Here is a 17637-nt window from a genome sequence, read left to right as displayed (position 1 = left end):
GAGAAGGAGAGAGGGAGAGACAAGGGCCAGGAATTTGGCCTAGTGGTAGAGTGCATAAAGACCAAGGGTCAATTCCTAGGTACCACATACAGTTTTTTTAAAAAAAAAAAAAAACAAGAAGAGGTGCTGTGGCTCAGGTGGTAGAGCTCTAGCCTTGAGAAAGCCCAAGGACAATGCTCAGGCCCTGAATTCAAGGCCCAGGACTGACAAGTGACAAGAAAATAAAAATAAAAAAATAACACACACACACACACACACACACAGAGAGAGAGAGAGAGAGAGAGAGAGAGAGAGAGAGAGAGAGAGAGAGAGAGAGAGAGAGAGAAAGTGCCTCACAAATACTTCTAAAAGTGGAACTCCTTTATATTTAGTATGTAAGAATACCAGCAAGAGAAAACACTGATGACAGCCAACTGGAAAAGCTTGACCCACTTGTATCATGCTTTACTGAACTTCAAATTGTTGTGGATTTTTTTGAGAAAACAAAAATGATTTTTTTTGGAAATTTAGTATTTGTGGCATGGGTAAACCTGCGTACATAGGTTCCACAGGATATGCTCACTGCATTTCTCTAAATGCAGGTTTTAGTAATTCTCCCAACAGAACAAACTTTTAAAATTATTATCATTCATGTTATAGTAATCTGTGATCTGCATTTTGTTCATATTAATGTAATTGCTATCATACACAAATACAAAGCCAGAGAACTTCTCTATAAAGCTTCTTTTCTGACAGTTACATTGAGTGTTCAATTATTTTAAGTCTGAGCAAAATGTTTGAAGCAAAAAAGTTTGAAAGTAGCAGAGGATGATTCTCACATTTAACTTCAGGGTGACCAGTGTGTGCTAATGGATAAGTATGAGCAAGTTACTCAGAAGGTCAGTGATGCAGGCAATTGCAGACAACAACAATTTCCAAGGTTCCCAGATAGACTGAGACAGCCTTAAGATACTTATTAGGACTTCCATAGCTAAATAACAGACATTAGTATAGATAATTCAAGTTAAACCCAGTGTTCATTTTCCATTTCTACAACCCCAGTGCCTTCAATTATTATATGAAACACACTGGGCTCCTTTCTATAAATGGAAAAATAAAAACTAAGCCTGGATAGCCTCCAACCTATCTATAGTATAATTAATAAGTGCATGAACTGTGGATTGAGACCTACTCAGAATAAAACCAAAGAAAAATAATGCACGTCACCACCTAATAATCCTAAAGAAATGCACAATAAGATTCATGTTGTTTATCATGATTGCTAACACAAAATGCATTCTGTACTCCATGAAATACAAATGGGATTGAATAAATGCATTTCATTTTCTTCCCCACGTTCCACAAATTAGAGAAAATTAGTGAGAATGAAGATTAGCAAGCACCTTGTGGACATGTGTGGAAATATCAAAATGAAATCCATGCCTCTGTGCAATTTGTATATACCAATTTATTTTTAAAGAAACTTTATTTTGTAATAGGTGTCATAGACTCTGATTCCTCCAAGGGATCTGAGCAAAGAAAACAGAAATATTGTTGAAAAAGATTTCCCCATCTAGATGTAAAAAAGGATACTTGGTGTTCGGAGAAATCAGAATATTAATAGGAGTTTGAGAGATGTTGATTGTAATGTAAATGAATGATTTTGAGGGGCTTGAGTTTCACAGGAGGAAATAATAGAAAACTAAAGACTCCACTGAATTGATTCAATTTCATGATAAAATTTTAATGGGTAAGGACTTGCTTTTTAAGTATAAGCAAAAGTACTTGCATCTTGTGTGGAAGCTAGTTCTGGTCAAGATATTGTGGACATTGTAGAAAACAATGGACTTAAAGAACTATAGAAACTTACTTAACAAACCAGAAGAGCATGTAAGAGGATTGATTTCAGTTTTGAAAGAAATTTTGCTGTGGGTTAAACTCTTTCAAGTACTACAGAAAAATCTCTTATGAAAGGGAGATACAATCAATACAGCAAAGTTTATTTTGGTCTGATTTTAAGAATTTGCCACAACCATCCCAATATTAGGCCACCGGTACTCAAATTAGTCAATAGCCATCAACATAAAAAGAAAACAACTACCAGAAAAAAATTTCACACAATAATTAACATTTTTCAGCAATGAAGGATTTTTAAATAAAGATATATGCAGTTTTCGGACTTAACATTTCTACACTTATGGACTAGAGTGTAAACATATTTTTGAATGCTTTTCTAAACCAAAAAGTTATACAATTCATTTTATTATGTTATTTGCTTTATTATAGCAATCAGAAATCAAACCTGCAATTTGTGATATTTCTAATAGGACTATTGCAAATTTTCATTCTTTCTATATCATTAACAATGTTCAGATATGCCAACCAAAAACAGCCCAGGTCTAGAGGGTTTCACTGTGGAATTCTACAAGACTTTTAAAGATGAAGTAATACTTATACTCTTGAAACTTTTCCGAGAAATAGAAGCAGAAGGAGCAATATCAAACTCATTTTAAGAAGCTAATATTACACTCATCCGCAAACCAGGGAAAGACCCAACAAAAAAAGAGAACTACAGACTTATCTCTGTAGTGAACACAAACACAAAACTCGTCAATAAAATACTAGCCAGCAGAATCCTGAAACAAATTTAAAAAATTATACACTGATATCAAGTAAGCTTCATCTCACAGACGCAAGGCTGGTTTAACATTAGCAAATCAATTAATGTAATACATCATATCAATAGAGCTAAGGATAAGAATCATATGATAATTTCTCTGGATGCAGAATTTGACAAAATACAATATACATTCATGTTGAAAGGACTAGAAAAATAGCAATAAGGGGTAAATTCCTTAAAATAATTAAAGGCATATATGAAAAACCTATAGCCAGTATTATACTAAATGGTGAAAGACTGGAACCATTTATCTTAAAATCAGGAACTAGACAGGGATGCCCACTCTCTCTATTTCTCTTCAATATAGTGCTGGAACCCTTAGCCAGAGAAATAAGGCAAGAGAAGGACATCAAAGGGATCCACATAGGGAAAGAAGAAATTAAACTATCCTTTTTTTGCACATCACATGATCCTCTACCTGAGTGGCCCAATGAGCTCCACTCCCAAACTCCTACCATTAATAAATCACTTTAGCAAAGTGGCAGGATACAAAATTAACCTGTAAAAGTCAGTAGCCTTGGGGCCAGGAGTTTGGCCTAGTGGTAGAGTGCTTGCCTAGCATGCACGAAGACCCCGGTTTGATTCCTTGGTGCCACATACATAGAAAAAAGCCGGAAGTGGTGCTGAGGCTCAAGTGGTAGAGCTCAAGCCTTGAGAAAGTCCAAGAACATTGCTTAGGCCCTGAGCTCAAGCCTAGGACTGGCAAACCAAACAAACAAACAAACAAAAGTCAATAGCTTTCTTTTATGCCAAAAATACACACAGAAGATGAAATCAAGAAAATGATCCCATTCACAATAGCCTTCAAAAGAATACTTATGAATTAACTTAACCAGAGATGCAAAGGAATTGTTTAATGAAAATTATAAAAGCCTAATAAAAGAAATTAAAGAGGATACCAGGAAATGGAAAGACATCCCATTCTCATGGGTAGGGAGAAATAATATAAAGAAAATGGCCATTTTGCTAAAATTGATATACAAATTCAATGCAATCCCCATCAAAATCCCAAAGACATTCTTTACTGAAATAGAAGGCATAATCCAAAGGTTCATATGGAACAAGAAAAGACATAAAATAGCCAAAGGAATTTTAGGCAAAAAGAGAAATGCAGGTGTTATTACAATACCAGAACCATAATAACAAAACAGCATGGTAATGGCACAATAAAAGACCAGAAGATCAATGGAACAGAATAGAAGATCCAGAAATAGAACCACATACCTATAGTCAACTTGTATTTGACAAAGGAGTCAAAGATATACAATGGAACAAACACGGTCTTTTCAATTATTGGTGCTGGCAAAACTGGGCAGCCAAATGCAGAAAACTAAAAATTGACCCTAGCCTTTCGCCATGCATAAGCATTAACTCAAAGTGGATCAAAGACCTCAATGTCAGACCAGAAACCTTGAAACTGCTACATGATAGAGTTGGAGAGAACTGGAACTCATAGGCACAGGCAAAAAATTACTGAACAGAATCCCACGGTCACAACAGATTTTAGAGAGACTCGATAAATAGGACTACCTAAAAATAAAAAGTATCTGCATAGATAAAAGCATAGCTACTAAAGTAGAAAGACATCCAACCAACTGGGAAAAGATATATACCAATAATGCATCAGAAAATGCTTAATATCCAGTATCTACAGGGAACTCGAGAAACTAATCCACCCTCCAAACACAGCAAACCAATCACTAAATAGGCAAGGGAACTAAAGAGATACTTATCAAAAGAAGAGATTAAAATGGCAGAAAAACATATGAGAAAATGCTCATCATCCATGGTCATGAAGGAAATGCAAATAAAAACCATCCGAAGATAACACCTTACCCCAATTAGAATGGCCAAGATTTTGAACACAATGACAGATGCTGGCGGGGTTATGGAGGAAAAGGAGCCCTACTGCACTGCTGGTGGGATTGTAAGCTAGTTCAGCCACTCTGGAAAGCAGTGTGGAGGTTTCTTAAAGAACTGAAAATAGACCTTCCCTACGATCGTGCCATACCACTCCTGGGCATATTGAGTCATAACTCAAGATATGATAAGGACACCTGCTCAGCTATGTTTATCTCTGCACTATTCACAATAGCCAGAAGATGGAAACAATCCAGATGCCCTACTGCAGATGAATGGATACAGAAAATATGACATATATATATATATATATATATACACACAATATAATTCTACACAGCCAATAGACAAGATAAAATAATGGCATTTGCAGGGAAGTGGATGGAATCTAGAGCAAATCATGTTGAGTTAGACAAGTCAAGACCAAAGGAACAAAAGGTGCATGGTATCCTTAATATGTGGCTATTAGATCCAAACAGTACAAGAGCTAGGACTCAATATTTGCATACCCAATGCTATCGACATGGTATTGGAAATATAAACACAACTACATAGACATAAAAATTTATGACTCTATAAACATAATTTTTAGTACATAGATTAATATGTACATATGGCATGCAAACCCTCAGCCTAATTTTAATTATGTTCTAAAATTTAAGTGCCAATTATTGTATATAGATTCCCTTCTTGACTACTTGTTTGTTAAACACGTCATTTAAAATATGATGCAAAAATCAATGTTAATAAATTCTTTAATAACAAATATTCAGATAAGAGCACTTGTACTTCCAGTTACTCCTTCCATTTCTTATATTCTGTGAGGAAACTGCTCATATACTGCTATTTAACCTGCTCTGCTTTCTATTCTATTTCTCTTCACTATCATTCTTTAACTCTAAGTCCTGTCATTATCTTCATATTACTTTCTTCCAGGTAGTTTATGTTTCAGATCTTCTCTTGGTTGGAACCTCTGCCCTTGAAACTATTGCATTCTATTGTTATCTACCAGCCCTTAACCACTCCAACTACTATATTCTTTTTGCAGTTTATGTACTACAGTTAATTGTGTTATGTCTTGTTAGGTTCTGTATAATTTTATTTTACTAGCTAGTTTCCAAACTTTTCCATGGTATTATTGTCTGAGTTTTTTCTTTCCTAAGTAAGCAAAATATTTCTTACATAGCAGACTCATCGTTGGACCAATTAGTATTGTCCTCTGCCCTGACATTTTTATTAGTGCACTGATTATTTTTCACAAGAAACTGGTTTAGAATTTAAAACCCCCATACTCAAACCCAGATGTGAAAAATGTCACATTCTATATATCAAAGGAAAAGAAGTTACATTCTTCACTTTAAGGAAAGTTGGATATTTCATATTCTTCAAATTTAAAAGTATTTGAATTTAAAAAATTTGCTATTAATTCTTTATGAGATACATGGTGAATTAAGTTAATATCTAATTTTTTAAGTCATTGAAATGCTTATTACAATCTACATACTGAAATATGACTTTTTGTTTTTAAAGAATGTGACATTTCATTTATATTAAATGGGGAAGATATTATGACAGGTTCTATAACTGATTTATGTGCATCACAACTCTCCCAAAAGACTTTATATTATCCAATGCTTCTTTCACATCTTAAAATATTGGCCTTAAAGTTAGAAACATTTAGTGCCACACAAGATAAAACACAACATAGTAAACTGTCCTCCAAAGCAGAGAATGATGAAACCACACATTAAGTTTTTTCCACTCTTAGAAGAGTAGGTCACTGTAATAGCTTAACTTAAAGGTTATAAAAAGAAAAAGATAAATATGTTTGTGGAAAAATTAATTATTGTCATATTGAATTAACTTTCAAAATTATGATAATTGTTATCATTAAAATACATTTTCCATTCATAAAACCAACTTTTCTCATTATATGGGGATTATTCTGTCAAAATCACTTGTTACATCTAGCTTTCATTATTATTGTAAAAATAGTTGAGTTTCCCAATTCTACAAATATCATATGCAAGGCTAATTGCTATAACTTTAAAAAACAAATTTTCAAGTATAGTTAGGCATGCATGTGTTTATGTACATATATGTATGTATACAATCTATGCATATATAGTATATATGAATGATATATATAATATCCATGTGTATATGTACATATGCATATGTATTATTTTATTATAAAGTAATTGTGCAAAGAGGATGCAACAGCATCAATAAAATTATGAATACAATGTATCTTGATCAATGACACTGCCTTCATCAACTGGCCTCACATTTTCCCCTTCCTATCTCTACCCTCATGTTATAAAGTTTAGTTTTGACACAAGGTATGTTGAATATAATAACCACACTTGCTCCTTCTTCTTTCCCTCATTGGTGTATTTACTCCACTGTCCTTCCCATCTAAATATATATATATATATATATAGTATTCATTTTGTCTAATAGTTTGTTGTTCAAAGTAGTTACATCTTTGAACTCTTTCCTTACATAACCCACCCTTTAGTCAGTTTGTGTGTATACGCAAAATCTCCTGTATACCTTACCATGCATGATTGTATTTTAGATTTAGTTTCCACTAATGAAAGGAAACATTACGATTTGTCTCTCTGAGCCTGATTTTCTTCACTTAATGGAATTATTTCTAGGCCCATCCATATCCAAATGTCATATTATTCATTCTACTAGGTGAGCAAAATTCCATTGTATATACATACCACATTTGTTTGATCCACTAATCCACTACATGCAGTGCATCTAAGATAGAGAAAGAGACAGAGAGGAGAAAGTTTAATAAAAGTATAGATAAATATGCAGAATTTTTTAAAAGTTGATTATAATAGATTTGAAGCTCATTAAAGAGACAATCTGATGACAAATTACCAGAGTCTCACATATATTAGTAGTATTCCTTGAAAAGAAAAATTACTTAATGATCCTAATAAGTGAATGGACTTAGGACTCTTGATCTTGCATTTGTTGTTTAAAACATTTGGAGTAAGTAGTGTAAAATATTTTCATAGGTACTCCTTTCTTACACTGAAGTACAACAAGCCTTGATTTGGTACTCATATTCCATCTATCTTCATATCTTATTCATCTTCTTGCATTCATTATCATGTCTTTTTGTGATATTCAATGGTAAACACTTCTTTATTTTTGAGGTAAGTAAGAGAAAATTAATTCATAGCCTCTAAAGTGGCAACACCAAAGAACACAGCATAAGAAAATAAAAATTAAATGTATAATATGTTATTGCTCATATATACCTTAGAAGTTAGTCCTTGAATGAAAAGCTAATATGATAAAGTGTTAAGGACATCTTCTGGAGGGAATGCTGATGTGACATGAGTTAATCACCTCTGACTCCCATTCGCATAAAATAACTACATCTGACCAGATGAAATCTGAGATATCTCTTGGTGAAAAAAGTCTGATATTAGCATGCAATGATTGGTATAAAAAGAACTCCTAACAAGCATTTTATGATTGCCTAAGATCTCCTCAAATTATATGGAAAAATATTACAACTATGAACAAAACCTATGAAAACATGAGTTCAATTCCTCAGTGCCAAATAAACTAAAAATAAAAGCATTATGAACAAGATTATATCTGCCTTATCTGAAACAGTAAATGTCAACACTGCAAACTGACTCTGACTAAAAAGAAAGGTGAAAAAGCTCTAGTGTTTTGTTCTAACAAAGTGAACTTTGTCTCTTTATAATGTTTGAGGTGAATAAAGGAAACAGACAGACACTACAAGGATAAAGAAGATGTACTTCCCTGGAGCCCTGTAAAGAGTTCAAACAACCCAAAGAAAGATTAAAACTACCCTCAAGTTTAAAATCCTAAAAGAGTAACTAGGGAGGTCAAAGCACAAGCCACAGAGAGGATATTTCAAATAGGGGCTATCTAAAAATGTTAACATAAGGAAGCCCACATGTACAATTTAAGGGAAATAATTTGAATTAAAGAGACAAGCATAGGATATAAAGGAAGGAGATTCTAAATAATTTGTATGAGTTGAGAAATGTCAACAGGAAAAGCAATTATGGTAATTGCATGACGTAGGGAGAATGAAGCAATAGGACAAGATACAACATATCCGAGATTGTAAGTCCTGTTGTCTGTCTAACCATCCCATCCATTAAAAATAACAATCAGACAAATATACTAGTAATGCAGCTGGCTCTTAGTTTGACTGCAAATTATACCATTAACACAGCAATCTAGGAAAACTTGCTAATATCTTCAAATCTTGAAAAGTACCTAAAGTAAAAAATAATGGAATAAAACTTTATGTTGCCAAACAGAGCTTGGAGTTTTTGGGTTTGTTTCTGTTTTTTTTTTTTTTTAAGAATAAATGTTGAAAGGGATGATGCCAATTATAAACTGCTTTGGAAAATGACACTTCCTTTGTTCAGTAACTTAAAAATAATAAAAAAAACTAAAAAACAATAACAGCAATAAGTAAATCAAAACAAAGTTGGTAATAAGGCTTAGGATAAGAAGGACCATCTGCCTACCAAGTCTGAGATCCTGTTGTTTGTTAGTTCCACAAATTTGAAAAAATTGAGAGAAGTAATATACCCATTATCTGATGATTATAATCATAACACCTCTATACATTATCACAACAATAAGCTGCAAAAATAAATTGAAAATATCAAAAAGAAATAAAAAATAGAAATACAAAACAAATGATGAAGAAATAATGTATATGAACATCTATTTACAAGATAGATTATAGACACAGACATACAAGATATACAGATATAGAGAGATATATAAATATATCACATATATAACAACATAACATTGTATGAGTGACACTGAACAAAGAAACATTTAAATCTGTAAACGAAAGTATATTCTGTTAAGGAAATATATTCTTAATATACAAAATCATTTAAAATTTCTATTATGTTAATATATTTCAATTAATCTCTAGGAGTTTTTTTATTTTGTTTTATTTTTGTGGGTCATGGGGCTTGAACTCAGCCTGGTCTCTGTCCTTGAGCTCTTCAGCTCAAGGCTACTGCCCTACCCTTGAGACAGGCCCGACTTCCCTATGAGTTTTTTTCTTTTTTCTTTTTTCTTTTTTTTTATATTTTTTATTGTAATTAATAAAAGTGTTACATGATATTTTCCAGACAGAAGGTGCATTAATTCACATACATTGATTCCCTTTCACATGTCTTGGTCCCCATTACCCTCCCCCCCATCCCCCATCTTGGTGATCCCCCCTTCCCTAACCAATTTCAAATAACCAAATACAAATATATCCAATATATCAGATAACAAAGTGAGATACTGTAACAATATGATATAACCAAGGGACAGCAAAAGAGATGAGAGATAACATAGTACCTAAGAAGAACAATCATTCATTATATGGCTTTTGTTTCAATATCCTAGAAGTCCATTCAATTAGCTTCATATAATATGGCCTATGTATCAAGGTTTTGCTCTATTGCAAATCTCTGCTAGTAGAGCCCAGGGTTACTACTGATTATAACAAATGAGGGAAACCATTGAGCCTAAGTTCCTTTGAGTCTGGCTTACTTCACTTAATATGATTTTTTCTAAGTCTTTCCATTTCCTAACAAATGGGGTGATGTCATTCTTTCTGACAGCAGCACAGAATTCCATTGTGTACAAATACCACATCTTTTTGATCCATTCATCAACTGAGGGACAGCTAGATTGGTTTCTTATCTTTGCTATGGTAAATAGTGCTGCAATGAACATTGTTGTGCTAGTGGATTTGGTATGTCCTTGTTTCTGGATGGTTGGGTAAATGCCCAGTAGTGGAATTGCTGGGTCATAGGGGAGCTCTATGTAAAGGCCTCATATCTAAAATATATCAACAGCTCAAAAAATTAATCACTCCAAAACTAATCTCCAAAGTAACAACCATCCCATTAAAAAATGGGCCAAAGACTTAAAGAGAGTCTTCTCTGAAGAAGGAACAAAAATGGCCTATAGACACCTGAAGAAATGCTCAACATCTCTGGTCATAAAAGAAATACAAATCAATTGCAAATCTCTGCTAGGAGAACCCAAGATTTCTACTGATTATGATAAATGAGGGAAACCATTGAGCCTAAGTTCCTTAGAGTCCGGCTTACTTCACTTAATATGATTTTTTTCTAAGTCTTTCCATTTCCTAACAAATGGGGTAATGTCATTCTTTCTGACAGCAGCACAGAGTTCCATTGTGCACATATACCACATCTTGTTGATCCACTCATCAACTGAGGGACATCTAGGTTGGTTCCATATCTTTGCTAGGGTAAATAGTGCTGCAATGAACATTGTGCTGGTGGATTTAGTATGCCCTTGTTTCTGGATGATTGGGTAAATGCCAAGTAGTGGAATTGCTGGGTCATAGGGGAGTTCTATGTTTAGTCTTTTGAGGAACTGCCATACTGCTTTCCATAGTGGTTGAACGAGTTTGCACTTCCACCAACAGTGTAGTAGTGATCCCTCCTGGCCACATCCCCTCCAGCATCTGTTAACAATGCTAAGATTCCACCTCACTTCAGTTAGAGTTTTTTTCTTTTATCAAGTAAGCATCTTGAACTACGTCAAGTGGTTTCTCCACATAATTTGACATGATTTTTTTATGCTCCAACGATTTAGATATAAAAGAATTTCTGTCCATGTATTGTAGACAATGAAATATTTGGTTTTCTTTCTCTGAATTCTTTCAACTAATCATAATCCTTCAATACAAATGCAATATAAATTGACACAAAAATCCAAAACATTTTATTTTTGTGAATAATATCATTGAATTTGAATATAAATTTACTTTTACATTAATTTTTACATTGTGTAAAATTGCTGTGGGTATTTAGTTGTTTTAATTTATGAGTATGACAGTTTTACATTAACTTTTTACTCCCTCAAGTTTTAGTCATCTTTTATGATTTTTACTTCTGTGATTAAATTTCTTTTTAGGGATTTTTTTTCATCATAAGTGGAATTAATTTGTTGATTTGTTTTTTGTATACTATCATTATTTGGTATAAAATACTATTGAATTTTATGCCTTTGTGAGTGTACTTTTTATTATTGGGCCTGCCTGTCTTCCTTCCATCCTTCCTTCCTTCCTTCCTTCCTTCCTTCCTTCCTTCCTTCCTTCCTTCCTTCCTTCCTTCTTTCCTTCCTTCCTTTTCCCCTTTTTCTTCTTTCCCTCCCTTCTTTCCCCCCTCCCTTCCTTCCCCTCATGTATGTCTGTCTGATTGTCTGTCTGTCTGCCCCCCCCCCGTCTCTCTTCCTCTCTCTCCATCTCTCTTCCTCTCTCTCCATCTCTCTTCCTCTCTCTCCATCTCTCTCTCCCTCCCTTTCCCTCCCCCTACCCCCACTTTTCTCTGCCCATCCTGGGCTTACATTTAGGGCTTGGGAGCTATGTCTGGGAAATACTTACTCACTCCAAGCTAGCACTCTACCACTTTAGTCACAGCTCCTTTTCTGGTTTTTGGTGGTTAACTGGAGATTAGACTCACAGAATTTTCTATCTTGGCTGTCTTTAAAATGTAAACCAGATCTCAGCCTCCTGAGTAGCTGAGCCTGCAGGACTAAGTCACTAGCACCCTGCTGAGTTGGGGTTTTATTTTAGTATTTTACCAAATATAACATGAAATTTAACAGGATTTTTTCAATAATTTTTCATTCACCCTATTCATAAGAGATCATGTCATTAACAAGTGGAGAAACTGCTTTATGTTCAATCTGGTAGATAGAATTTTTTTAACTTGGGCTTCTAGTATTTATCATTTAATGTTTAGTAGAGGTGATAACAATGGTTACCTCACTTATTCCAAGTCTTAGTAGAAATTCTTTTTGTTTTTACATCATTGATCATAAAGGTAGCTTCAATTTTCATATTGTCTTACTTTGTTTGCTACTTTTGAAGAGATTGTTGCTTATTTGCCCTTGCAAATGATTTGAATTTTGTATAAATATATCACTAATATTCTATATTCTGACAAATATACTCTGAAAGAATGAAGCAATTTTTTTTTGCCAGTCCTGGGCTTGTGCTCAGGGCCTGGGCACTGTCCTTGCACTTCTCTCAAGGCTAGAGCTCTAACACTTGAGCCTCAGCACCACTTCTGGCTTTTTTTTTTCTGTGTATGTGGTACTGAAGAATTGAACCTGGGTCTTGGTGCATCCTAGGCAAGCACTCTACCACCAGTCCAAACTCCCAGCCCCAGAATGAAGCAAATTTAAACGGAAAGTAGATAATTTGATTTTATTTAGCCAGCAAATGGTCACATGATATAAAAAGGTCAAATAAGGAAATATCAAGGGCAATAAAGAAGACATAAAACCATGTAAACATGGTTTTTTGTATCTTCCTACATGTCTAAAATTCATAGAGAGCAAAGTGAACTCATGTGAAGACATTAAAATGTGAGAGTTTGAAAAGAATCAAGTTAGGGTATTCTCAATAATGTTTTCAATGAAGAATGAGGTCATACTTCATATTTAACATAGAGAAAACCTGAATATATTGCAGGAACAAACTAATTAAAGTAAGCTACATTCCCTGTTGTAAAACAATGGTATATTGATTCCTTCATAGAATGTCGTGAGAAAAATATTATTGTTGTGCTATTCTCAGTGGAAATGCATAAATTAATTCTAGTGATGCAAAAGTATCAGACATCCAAATAGTGAGTATTATAGCACAGTGCCATGTTGTCAAGTATGTAAGAAGTATCATGGCTAAGAAAATCAAGACTAAGGAATTGATTAATGCAGATTAATGATAAATAAAATAATGCAGTGTCATCACTGATAGTATTCTGTAATGGAAAAGGATACCAGTAGGAAAAAAAAGAAAAAAATCCAAATTCAGCTTAAAACATTACATCAGTGTTCTTGTTCTCTTTGGGATCAAAACTTATAAAAATTTTTTAGTTATGGGATATGAATGAAGAATGGTTGTAAGGCTAACATTAATATAAAGATAAAAAAGTTAAACTCATTAAAAATTAAGGTAGATAATAGGCCTTTCACAAATGAGCAAAAAATGAATGACGTGAACAGGGTAATAGTATTCCTATAACAAAGGAAAAATTTCAATCATAAAGTCCATTACAAATTTCAAGTTGATTTATCAAGAGAATTTGTTAATTACACCAAGTAAATATCAATCTGTGAGCTGGAAATGGTTCTAATTAGGAGCACAATTCAATAAGCATACTTTTAAAAGCTCAAACGTAACATCAAATCAGGAAGTCCTTAAATGTGTACAGGTAGGTACACATATCTTTTCTTCAGTATATGCTCATCCTCTTCATGTTTCCATAAGAATTCTTCCCCTTTGATCATCAATATCCTGCTACTATTTCCTATCAGTTTAGCCAGAAATGAAAGATTAGTGGACTAGGATAACATAGTATGATTAAAGATGATTCTCTTTCTTGTTAGACATGCTGTACATTCATGGTTTCAGATTGCCACCACCTACTCTTGAGCTAAATTTTTTCCTTTAAGCCCATGAAAGGAACTTTCAGACCTGTGTCTCAATCATTGTCCTATCTCTTATATAATAGATTGAAAGGAAGACAGGAGGAGACAACTAGAGTATGTTTTAGTCATCTAGAAGGACAGCAACCAAGTAAATGTTTAGAGGTGTTTATATAGTCTTACTTTGTATTCAAAGACTAATCAAATGCATCCTTTCATACCACTAACTGATTTGTTGCAAGTATATCTCAAATATAGTTACCTAGGAGCAATATTGCCTCAGAAAAATCTTCAGTTTTTAATACACTCTCTGGATTTAACTTTCCAATTTATTCTATCTCATAACAACTTTTTATTCAGTATCTTGAAAAGTCAAAAAAAAAGGCCTTTTCCCCTTTGATATTCTTGATAATGACTTTCAAATGTTGGCATTTATGCATGAGCAGAAGCTTCTTTTCAAATAGTGTAACAGGATTTATCTTTTTCTTTTGACCTTTAAATGACTTTCTAGTCTTGGCTCACTTACCTATCTTCCTTCTTTGTTTTTTCCATCCTTTCTCATCTTCTAAGATCATTGAATCTGGACTTTAAGGTGACCCTTTTCAAAGAAAGATGTCCTGGTATTAAGGTCTTGTCTTCTTTAGATCAAGATTTCAGAACTTTCTCTAACAGAAATTACAAATGGTATAGTAGTTGTGCAATTACTTTATAAAATCCTTCAAAAATGTACTCTTGTTTCTCAGGTAATGACCTGAAGAGGTTTTATTTGATATTTTAATAATATCCTTTCCCAAGGAGTAATATGCTGCTGAAAAAGATTTCTAAGTCCTAGCTCTTTATCCAAACTTAGTTAAGCAATGCAGTTATCAGGGGGAAAAATCCTATAAAATAATAGTTATGCTTATTTTACTTTTGTATTATAAATTAATAAAATGGAACAATGTGAAATATAAACATGAATTTTAAAACAGAATTTTGAAGGTAAATTTCTGCCTGAAATTTCATGAAAAAATGAGAAAATAGTGTATTATCCATACGAATAAAACGAAGACAAACAAAAATATACATTTATGAGGATTTCTTTCATTTCACATTGTTGGATCTATGATAGAATTTTAATAATAATTAAATCATTGGAATTCTAATAAAATTTATAAATGAATTATCATTTTATTGAGAGGAATACATAGTTTATTATATATGTCTAAAATGGAAAATACTGACAGGAAAGGTGTCAACTGTCAAAATATTTAAATTAATAAAAGAAAACCCTTTAACATGAACACTTAAATATTGGATTTAAACTTACCAAGTTGCTTTGCAGTGATTTTCTAGTTACCTTTATTTATTTTTTTCCTTAGATAAATTTTTTATTGTGATTAATAGAAGGGTTACATTAAAATATTCACCAGATAGAAGGTGCATAATTTCACAAACATTGATACCCTTTCTTATGACATGGTCCCCATTTCCCTCCCACCCTCCCCCCACTTATCTTGATTTCCCCTTCCCTATCCAATTTCAAATAACCAATTAAGCACATATAAAATATATCAGATAACAATGTGAAATATTGTAACAATATGAGATAACCAAGGGATGGCAAAAGAGGTAAGAGATAACATCGTACATTAAGAACAAATATTTAAATTAAGAAAAAAATATTTAAATTAATAAAAGAAAACCCTTTAACATAAACACTTAAATATTGGATTTAAACTTACCAAGTTGCTTTGCAGTGATTGTCTAGTTACCTTTAACAAAAGCCATATAATGAGTGATTGTTGTCCTTAATGTACTGTGTTATCTCTCATCTCTTTTTCTGTACCTTGGTTATCTCATATAGTTACAGTATCTCACTTTGTTATCTGATATATTGGATATATTTGTATTTGGTTATTTGAAATTGGATAGGGAAGGGGAGAAAACAAGATAAGGGGTGGGGGTGGGGGGAGGGAATTGGGGACCAAGACATGAGAAAGGGTATCAATGTATGTGAATGAACGGACCTTCTATCTGGCGAATATAATCTAACCCTTCTGTTAATTACAATAAAAATATATGAAAAAAATAGTGGCTTAAGGGGCTGGGAGTTTGGCCTAGTAGTAGAGTCCTTGCCTAACATGCACGAAAACCCAGGTTTGATTCCTCGGTACCACATACATAGAAAAAAGCCGGAAGTGGTGCTGAGGCTCAAGTGGTAGATTGCTAGCCTTGAGAAAGTCCAAGGACAGTGCTCAAGCCCTGAACCCAAGCCGAGGAATGGCAAAATAAATAAGTAAATAAATAAATAAATAAATAAATAAATAAATAAAAGTGGCTTAATTAATGGGATGTTGGTTGCTGATGACTGTAATTCTTTCTACTACGGAGGCAGAGATCTGAGTATCATGGTTAGAAACTAGACTGGACAGTAAGGTCCAGGAGACTCTTTTTTTTTTTTTTTTTTTTGCCAGTCCTGGGCTTGAGCTCAGAGCCTGAGCACTGTCCTTGGACTTTCTCAAGGCTAGAGCTCTACCACTTGAGCCTCAGCACCACTTCTGGCTTTTTTCTATGTATTTGGTACCGAGGAATCGAACCCGGGTCTTCGTGCATGCTAGGCAAGCACTTTAACCACTAGGCCAAACTCCCGGCGGTCCAGGAGACTCTTATCTCCAATTAGCACCAGAAAACAAGAATTGGACCTGTGACTCAAAGTGGTAGTGTGCTTGCCTTGAGCAGAAAAGCTAATGTACTGTGCCCAGGCCCTGAGCTCAAGTCCTAAAACCAACAACCAGAACAAAAAAATTGAATTGTCTATTTTATTTTGTATCAGAACAAAAGTTTAACTAAAATAGACTCATGGTAAAAGTATATTCTTAGAAAAATGAGTCTTCTTTATTCAACATTATGTACAAAGGGATGAAAAATACGAAGTAAATTAAAGGTGAATAATGATAAAACAGAGAAAAGATAATTTTAATGAATTAGAAAACTACTGTATATAATTTATCCCTGTGATACTTTTTAAACAACTTTCAGAGCCAGGTGCTGGAGGCTCATATGTTATCTACATACCCGGGAAGCTAAGAGGACTGCAGGTCAAGACCAAGCCAAGAAGAAGAGTGTGGGAAACCTTCTAAACTATATCTAGGCTAAATGTTACATGCTTGTTGTCATAATTACATGGAACACTGAAATCCACAGAACTGTGTTGCCAAATGAACCAGTACAAAAAGTCAGTGAGACTCCATCTTATGGGAAGAAAAGCAATGTGTTTCAGCTAACACTTGTTACTTTACTAATTAGAGGAAACACTAAATAGACATGTCTGTGTCCACATATGCCTGGGTAGACTATGTGATTTTATCTCAAAAAACAACGAATAAACAAATGGGCTAGAGACATGACTTGGATGTAGAATGACAGCCTAGCAAACACAAAACCTAAGTTAAAACTCCAGTCTTGAACCCCATCTTTTTATATTCACATGAATTTAAAAAAATTTGGAATACAAGTACCCAATTACATAATGCCATATACACATGGACATATAACCTAACCATAGTGACAATAAATGCATATGGTCCTGTCTACTTTTCTAAATTTTAAAAGGTGTTTCATTAATTACCCAA

General features: G+C 33.7%; 1 long non-coding RNA gene across 3 annotated transcripts in view; it reads right to left on the bottom strand.

The window, feature by feature from the left end:
* Positions 1–17166, bottom strand: part of LOC150058941 (uncharacterized) — a 32335-nt gene extending 15169 nt beyond the window's left edge. For all 3 annotated transcript variants that reach the window (XR_016536569.1, XR_016536570.1, XR_016536568.1), the window contains exons 1-3: positions 17081–17166; positions 14550–14621; positions 7252–7291 (exon numbers count right to left, since the gene is read on the bottom strand). This is a non-coding gene — a long non-coding RNA (uncharacterized LOC150058941). The remainder of the gene's footprint in view (positions 1–7251; positions 7292–14549; positions 14622–17080) is intronic.
* Positions 17167–17637: the final 471 nt, after the last annotated feature.

The sequence above is a fragment of the Megascapheus bottae genome, chromosome 9 (assembly GCF_031878675.1).
Source record: "Megascapheus bottae isolate mThoBot1 chromosome 9, mThoBot2.hap1, whole genome shotgun sequence".
In the NCBI taxonomy this organism is placed as follows: domain Eukaryota; kingdom Metazoa; phylum Chordata; class Mammalia; order Rodentia; family Geomyidae; genus Megascapheus; species Megascapheus bottae.
This window is presented reverse-complemented; position numbering and strand designations above follow the sequence as displayed.